The 8,880-nt window shown below is 44.5% G+C and overlaps 1 long non-coding RNA gene across 1 annotated transcript; it reads left to right on the top strand.

Annotated features, from left to right (window-relative positions):
* The first annotated feature begins 1,842 nt into the window (after positions 1–1,842).
* On the top strand, positions 1,843–3,815 carry LOC134161457 (uncharacterized). The gene is made up of 3 exons (XR_009963984.1): positions 1,843–2,006; positions 3,536–3,606; positions 3,704–3,815. It is a non-coding gene; the product is annotated as an uncharacterized LOC134161457 (long non-coding RNA).
* Positions 3,816–8,880: the final 5,065 nt, after the last annotated feature.

The raw sequence follows: 8,880 nt of genomic DNA, 5'->3' as shown, positions 1-8,880 counted from the left end.
GGTGGGAGGGTGTCATCAGTAAGAGTAAAATCATAATTTCTCACCAACAGGTTGACAAGACTGTAGTGCAGCTGCACACCACAACCAAGTTTACAACATAGGTATCCTGGAAAACATCATTGTACCTTGTCATCCCACACCATACCAACAACTGCAGTATTTACTTTTACTTATTTAATTATTGGCTACTGAAAGAAAAAGTGTATTTGCTTCTTGGGAGCTGCTAATTCTCTCATGTTTACTAGGCAAAGAGAGGAGAGAAGGAGCAGGGAGCAGTGACCCCTCTGTGTTGTTCCTGTGTTCAGCTCTGTGGCAGTCTCCTGGGCAGGAGCAAAGGGAAGCCAGGCTGGATGAAGGAGAAAGTGCTGCTAACAAGAGCCTCTCCCACCTTCAGGGCTGTGGCAGATGGGGCTATGCAAAGCTCTTCTGGACGTGAATGTGATCTCTATACTTATCTCTGTTTGACTTAGCAGACAGCATTCCCCCTGGCACATCAGATTCTGCTGCTCAGGTAGTTATTATGTCTTCCTAAAGGCCATTCATAACAGATCTGGGCAGGTATCTAGTTATGCTGTCCACTTTGAGCTGGACTGGCCAGCCAGTTTTCCACCCATCTTGTGCTCCAAAATGGTATCTTGGTTGGATGGATGCATTTACTTAGGGGGTGGAAGGTGTACAACTTTGTGTATGGGAGCAAGGAGAAGAAGCATCATCATACTGCAGCTGCTGAGCTAGATTTCAGGTACCAGGAGCACCACTGCATCTCACTGCATGTTGCTTCTCTAAATTTAGCCCTGTCAGTACCTCATGGGTTAGCTCTGGTCTGTGTCTAGACTTGGGAGTGAGCCAAGGACTGAGGGAGAGAATGGAATGCCATGGTTCATAGATCACACTTCTGTTTGGTGCCTAGCTCTCTGAGCCAAGGACCACTTCTCTCCTTACGTGGAAGAGAGAGAAAACTATGTCCACAATTAGAAAGATGTGCTGCCTGTGGCAGGGTGAATGAACTCTCCCATTCCTGACACAAAGAGATGCCACAAAATTGGTGCTTCAGTAGAGGGAATTAGGCATTTCACTTTGGGGTTAAACCACAAAACATTTTTACTGCCTTTCAGCACATTGCAAATAACAAAATGGTTATAAATAAAGCTACCCTGCTAAGTAACTTAGGCTGGTGCTAGGAAGAAGAGATCGATTAATTTCTGTTCACAGCAGGAAACTCCCTTAGAATTTCAGCTCCCTTAGATCATAAGCTTATTTGAGGACAGCATCACCATATCAATATACATTTATCTGACTAGTAATCAGGATGCAGGTTGGGATGTGTTTGGGAAATCCAGTGTTCTGTGGTGAAAGGACAAGAGTACTGTAATAAGAAATAGAAGGAATTTACTTTTTTATCTTTCAATGTATTTTCTAGGGAGGTGAAATAGACCAACACCTATCCAAAATGTCCCTACTTTCTCATCATAGTGAAAAGTGCTATTTATCAGCATGGCTGAGTGTTAGGAAAACCTAATAACGGAAACGTAATGCAACTGTAAGGAAGTGAAATTTAGCAACATGCACATGAAGCTTTTCTTCCATTAAAATGCTGCTTCAGGCGTGAATGTATTGCTTGATTAGTTTTTTTGGAAGAGCAGATTTTCCTTCATAATGAGAACACACATTTCAGCCACTGTTATTAATGTGAACATGCTCTAAAATGAAAATAGAAAGAAGTCAAAGCCAGGAAGCTGTCAGGACAGTATAAAACAGCCTCAGATCTTGACAAGGTGGGCTGTCCAGTCTTATAATAGTGTTTAGGTACCATCAGAGGCATGTGTTGTGCAAGAACCACTGATACCAGCAGAGTAGTTATTCACATAGCAGTCAAGATGGATCATCCAAAGGTCTTGGTACTCCTCTCCAGTCTTTCTCTACTGTTCTTAGCTTTTAGGATGTTGTGGACAGAATTGCACACTTTCTGGGATGGCATGCCTGCTTCTTGACTGTCGGCTTAAGAGGTGAGTGATTTTTCCAGAGCTTACATAAAAAGAGGGCTCCTTGCTGCAATACCTTGCAAAGGATTTGCTTTTGTTACGCAGATTGGAAGTATCTCTCTTTGTCAAGTGAAAGGTGAAATACAAAAGTATTAAACCAGAGCATTCCTTCAAACAGTTACTTCAATGGAAAAGACCAACTTCAATTTATTTTCTTATGATCATCTATGTTGCAATGCATAAGACAGAACCAGTGAGTCCTGCTGTTCAGCACTGTCACTCCCCTGCTCATTGCACAGCATGGTGATTTGCACCTTGGCACGTGCACCATGCAGAGAGGAGAGTGGGATAATGCTGCTCTGTTTGCATGTTGCCTTGGCTGGATGAATGCGTCAGCAGTGAGAGATAACACAACAGAAACTGGAATGAAGTGAAATTGCAGTGTCTTCTAGAGAGAGCATTACATGAAGGACTTGCTCTTCCCTTGTGGGTATGAGGTTGACAAGAGAGTTAGAGATGTGAAAGGTTAAGCACAGATGGCAAGAAGTAGTTTCCAGCAATGAGGATGAAAACCCTGTGCCTCATGAGCACTACAGAGGCTGAAAGGGCACCTTTTGCAGCTGATGGGTGAGCTTGAGTCCTTCCCAATCTTCACTTTGGTTCCTCTTCCCCCTCCTCAGTGAATTCCTTCCCAGCCCCACACTAAAACTAGATTGAGCGCAGGATTGAAGGCACAGGGTTAAAGGTAAGATCATCAGGCTGGAGCTTACATGAGAAGTAGATAACCAAATAAGAACAGCCAGTATGTCTGCTTGAACTAGCAGAGCCTCCAGTCCCTCTGCCCCGAGGGGAAATACGCGCTTGCTAATTAGAGGTACAGACTTTCAAATTGCTCTGCTGTCTTTCTGGAATCTGCTATTGGGGATGCTCCCTGGAGATCTGAGTTCAGAGTGTTTGCATGGGGGATCCTGATTGCTCCCAAAGGTTCCCCTCTGATTACCTCCCAGCCTGGCTGAGAAAGACAAAAGACGTACACCCCCTTCCTTGCTGTCCAGCTAACAATGTGACTGTGGCCAGGCTGACAAAGCATAATAGTTGAATAGTTTTTCCTGTAAAACCATCCAGACTTTTTTTCTTCTTGAGTATAGTATTTCTGCAACCATATGAGTTTTGGAATCACATAGAATCATGGAGTCACAGAATGGTTAGGATTGGAAAGGACCTTAAGATCATGTTCCAACCCCCCTGCCATGGGCAGGGAAACCTCACACTAAACCGTGCCACCCAAGGCTCTGTCCAACCTGGCCTTGATCACCACCAGTGATGGAGCATTCATAACTTCCTTGGGCAACCCACTCCAGTGCCTCACCACCCTTACAGTGGTATAACTTGGATAACTTGTAAGTAAGATAACTTGGAGATAGTTCAATTTATTACTAGAAAAATCAAAATGGGCTCTTAAACATAAATGTGTGAATTACTTTTTTACCCTATTTGCATACTTCACTACTTGTGTGTTTCCTTCTGACATGGAAATTCTATTCTGATTGCAGCCTTGCCAGGAAAGCTAACAGCAGGAAATGCTGCTGGATAACTCATTCACAGGAGTTCTGTAGGCAAAGAGGTAAACTTACATATTTTAAGGCTCAGACTGATCTTGAATTAAGCTGCAATCCCTCTGCCCAACTTTGCTCATTCACTTCTTTCCTGTGTTTTTCCAGCATGGTTGACAAATTCCCACAGATTTCATGCAAGCTGCAGGATAACTGAAGTTTTTATTGTTCATGTTTTCCCTTCTTCCCTAAGTACTGGAGGTCCTAGCTCCTGAGCTTCATGCTTTCGCCCTGCTGCAGCATGAGCTGCTTGACAGATTCATAGTGAGTATTTTTTATCTGTCAGTTTTTAGTGTGCCGTGAACCTTGGGAGTATTTTTATTGCCTACCATTTTCTACAGAAAATGAGTGATTACTTGGGGTTTGTTTTGTTTGGTTGTTTGGTTTTTCCTACCATGAGAGTTCAGGCTGACACTGACACTTTCTGAGAACATCTCTGTGTGTAAGCACCCCTCACTGGCTTGCTCAACTATAATTCTGACGCTTTTTCATGTACTGAATCCTTTGGTTCACAGGCAGAAATGCCACTTTACAAAGCTGAGGAGAGAAAAGCAATGCAGTCCTTCATCCATTTTCCAGACTGGGATTTTCACCCAGGTCTGCAAAATCATCTTCAAGTTTGTCTTGCCCTTCAGTATACTGTGACATGCGTCTGTGCATCACAGGCATCGTGTCTGCATCAGATGAACTATGTAGGAGGTGTGGAAGTGTTTAAACACACAAGATTGTTATCTTGAAAGGCAGGAGTCACAGGGAGCTTCCTCTGATCTTTTCCCCATGAACTACATCTCTCCAGTTTAAAGTCTTGTGGCATCTTATGATCTTCAAGGATTTGTGGCAGGGGCTCTTGAACTTAATCTGGAGCTGAAAGCTCTTCAACATCCCATGGCTTTTGTGTTTGAGATCTGGCAATTTTTTCAAATCAAATTCGAAAAACTTTGTAGAAAAAAAAGTGAAAATAGACTGTGTACATCAGGTGCTGCTCATGGGGCCATGCTCACCAGCTGTTATGTTTTGTGGGACTGAAAAGGCACCTGGAGTTTGAAGGAGAACAATTTCTTTTCTAAGGCCTGGGAAAGTGGAATGTATGAGAGTGGCTGTTGAATGTACTCTACTGAAACCAGATTGCTGCTTAAGGCATTCTTTCCTCTTGGTCAGGGACTGTAGTGATAGGACAAGGGGCAATGGGTTCAAGCTTAAACAGGGGAGATTTAGGTTAGAAGCTTAAGTAGAAGGAAGAAATTCTTTACTGTGAGGGTGGTGAGGCCCTGGTACAGGTTGCTCAGAGAAGCTGTGGCTGCCCCATCCCTGGCAGTGTTCAAGGCCAGATTGGAGCAACCTGGTCTAGTGGAAGGTGTCCCTGCCCATGGCAGGAGGTTGGACAGGACACAGCAGGCTGAGTAAAGGAATTAGCACAGCAACAGCTTCAGGCATTTGAGGAACAATCATCCCATTTGTAAAAAAACCCACAACAAAACAAAAAACAAAACCAAACATGAACGCGTGTTGGATAACAACACTGGGAAACAAATCACAGAGAAAAGAGAAGCTGATATAATTGTAAACAAAGCCAACTATACAATTATAGCTGCTCAAGGCTTTTATTATGAGAAAGCCAGTTAATCCGGCAAAATCCTTCTTCAGCTCTTTTTAAAAACAAACCCAAGAAATTATGTGCCAGAGAAGCAAACTCCACGGAGAAGCTGTGTTTTATCTCCAATGAGATACAGTAAGGGAATAGAGAGCAAGACTGTACTTTTTTCTGGAGAGCTTTTGTCAGGAGAGATAACTGAACATCAAATATTAGCATCAAACCTAAGGATAAGGAATAGCAAAGATGAAATAGGCATTTCTTTTTTCAGGTTATCTGATCAGCTTTGCTCTTCCCCTGTGGCTGCACCCTTGTTCTTCAGTATTTTGTGCCCCAATAGCACTGAAGAGATCAGTGTCTGAAAAGCACCTTCATAATTTTGTAGCTGGGGAAAAGAAATAGCAATATGTCTGCCACAGAACCCCCGCCCCCCTTGGGTGGGTCTCCTTCATGCAGGTGAGGCAAGAGCACCAGAAGTTCCTGAGATAAAAGCAACAGACATCCTGGACTGTGATATTTATGATTTATAAGTAGGTGACCTTACCTGGGGGTTTTGCAGAGGAAAACAGTGCAGTGAGACCCAGTGGCACATGCAATTTGGAGTGTAGGGAGATGGGAATACATGCTGTTTGGGCTGCTTGAGTCTGCTATTTGCCACGCCTGACTCCCATCAGGACAGACATACACTTCTTCTATTGGGAAGCATTATCCTAAATAGGGTCAGCTGCATCAAGTTCATAGGTCAGGAGACATGTGCTGTTTGCGTTGGTGTAAATGTCTATCTGTGACCTGTGTGTCCAGCCGTGTATACATATATATGTGGTATATAAACATTCTCTGTGTGCATGTGCCTACTAGGAAAACATCTTTAGGCTCACTACAGTTTGGACCTGGGGGCATGGAGCTGCAGCAGCCTCACATCTCCTGGTCTATTGAATTCAGAGTGCTACATTTTGCTTGAATAGTACCAAGATTTTACCTTTGCTGGGGAACCTCTAAATATTATGTAGGCCTTGCTGAACTTGCTTGAGCTGTTCCTTGAAGTCAGCTATATCTTGAGCTGGTTAACAAAGCCCTATATCTTGGCAGGTTAACAAAGTCGAGCTGGTTAAGGTGCTTCAGAGGGCATCACAAGTTTGCCCCCTCTTCTCAGTCTGTAGATCCATCTTCCTTTAATGAAAGATATTGCAGGAAGCCATTGGATTGCTCATGATTTACATTTTATAGAAAGCTGAGCAAAGTGCGCTTTGGCTCACAGCCAGTGATAATCAAGATAAGAGTTTGTAGGGACTCTGAACTTCAATTTGAGAGGTGAAAAAGAAAAACTAGGTGTAAATGCAATTCAATGGCTTACTGGGCAACAGCACAATTTCTGCCACTTCCTGTCATTTGGGTAATGAGAAGGACATTTATCCTCATAGCAGGAACACTGTCATAGGGTGACTTTTCTTGATGCTCTGTCTGAAAAGACCCAGGCATTTAAGGAAAAGAAAACTTATTACAGTTAGTGCTGGTTGAGATCTTTTGCATGGTGTGTTCATTGCCTGCAAATCTCTGGTTCATCAAAACTGAAATTTGGTGTGAACAGGTTTTAGTGGTTCTTTCTCAAGGATGAATATACTTTGCACATCACAGACCAGCTAAGACCTTTGTGTCAGGGTTACAATTCTGCCACTGGTGACACAGAGCTCATAGAATCATAGAATCATAGAATAGTTAAGGCTCTAAAGGACCTCAAGATCATCTAGTTCCAACCCCCCTGCCGTGGGCAGGGACACCTCACACTAAACCATGTCACCAAAAGCTCTGTCCAGCCGGGCCTTAACACTGCCAGGGATGGAGCATTCACAACTTCCTTGGGCAACCCATTCCAGTGCCTCACCACCCTAACAGGAAAGAACTTCTTCTTTATAGCCAACCTAAACTTCCCCTGTTTAAGTTTGAACCCGTTACCCCTTGTCCTATCACTACATTCCCTAATGAAGAGTCCCTCCCCAACATCCCTATAGGCCCCCTTCAGATACTGGAAGGCTGCTATGAGGTCTCCACGCAGCCTTCTCTTCTCCAGGCTGAACAGCCCCAACTTCCTCAGCCTGTCTTCATACGGGAGGTGCTCCAGTCCCCTGATCATCCTCGTGGCCCTCCTCTGGACTTTTCCCAACATTTCCATGTCCTTTTTCTGTTGAGGACACCAGAACTGCACACAATACTCCAAGTGAGGTCTCACAAGAGCAGAGTACAGGGTCAGGATCACCTCCTTCGACCTGCTGGTCACACTCCTTTTGATGCAGCCCAGGATACGGTTGGCTTTCTGGGCTGGGAGCGCACACTGAAGCCGGCTCATGTTCGTTTTCTCACCAACCAACACCCCCAAGTCCTTCTCCACAGGGCTGCTCTGAATCTCTTCTCTGCCCAACCTGTAGCTGTGCCTGGGATTGCTCCAACCCAGGTGTAGGACCTTGCACTTGGCATGGTTAAACTTCATGAGGTTGGCATCAGCCCACCTCACAAGTGTGTCAAGGTCCCTCTGGATGGCATTCCTTCCCTCCAGCGTATCAACCAAACCACACAGCTTGGTGTCATCGGCAAACTTGCTGAGGGCGCACTCAATCCCACTGTCCATGTCAGCGACAAAGATGTTGAACAAGACCGGTCCCAACTCCGATCCCTGAGGGACACCACTCGTTACTGGTCTCCAGCCGGACATTGAGCCATTGACCACAACTCTTTGTGTGCGGCCATCCAGCCAGTTCTTTATCCACCGAGTGGTCCATCCATCAAATTGATGTCTCTCCAATTTAGAGACAAGGATGTCGTGTGGGTCAGTGTCGAACTCTTTGCACAAGTCCAGGTAGATGACGTCAACTGCTCTACCCCTGTCCATCAGTTCTGTAGCCCCATCATAGAAGGCCACCAAATTGGTCAGGCAGGATTTCCCCTTAGTGAAGCCATGCTGGCTGTCACCAAGCACCTTGTTGTTTTTCAGGTGCCTTAGCATGCCATCCAGGAGAATCTGCTCCAAGATTTTGCCAGCTGCTGCTGCTGCTTTCCTGAAAGTCTCAGAGAAAATATAACAAATATATTATAAACAAAAATATATATATAAAAATTAGAACAAATGCCTAATCCATTGCCTAGTCACTGTCCTGATGACCAGAAATGTCCCTAAAACCAGATTTTCTTAATCCTTGCAGCTCCTGAGAGCAGTAAAGCTGAAAAAAACAGAAGCAAAACACCCAAGAAGGATAGCTGAGAAAGGAAAGAGTGAAAAAAAACCCACACAGATTTCCTGGTGTCCTCTGGCAGAGAGCAGGCGCTCTGACAAATGGACAGGGTCATCCTTTGGCTATTGTGTTCTTTGCTTGTAGGCTGTCTCTGACATATTGTTTACCCTTAAATATCTGTCACCAGTCCTTCAAGGGAACTATCTATATCTAAAGGTACAAAAGCATCCTACTGAGGTAGTCTTCTAGGCTATTCAGTGCATCCAGCTGTCTGACTGAACTGTAGCTCTTAGGACCTTTTGATGCAGGGTTGTCTTAATTGTGGGCCACTGTGTGGTGTATGCATCAGCCTGAATTGGATACCTCTCAAGGAGGAAGGTGATGAAATGCTGCTGGGAAATATTTTTTTTTTTTTGGAGGCCACAGCACTGTGCTCACTGTCTCTGCATGAACTCTCCCACCTGCTCTGG

Source organism: Pezoporus occidentalis, unplaced genomic scaffold, assembly GCF_034315485.1.
Source record: "Pezoporus occidentalis ecotype Australia unplaced genomic scaffold, CSIRO_AGI_Poc_V1 ctg175, whole genome shotgun sequence".
Taxonomy (NCBI): domain Eukaryota; kingdom Metazoa; phylum Chordata; class Aves; order Psittaciformes; family Psittacidae; genus Pezoporus; species Pezoporus occidentalis.
The sequence above is the reverse complement of the archived record's forward strand: the minus strand, read 5'-3'. Positions and strand labels throughout refer to the sequence as shown.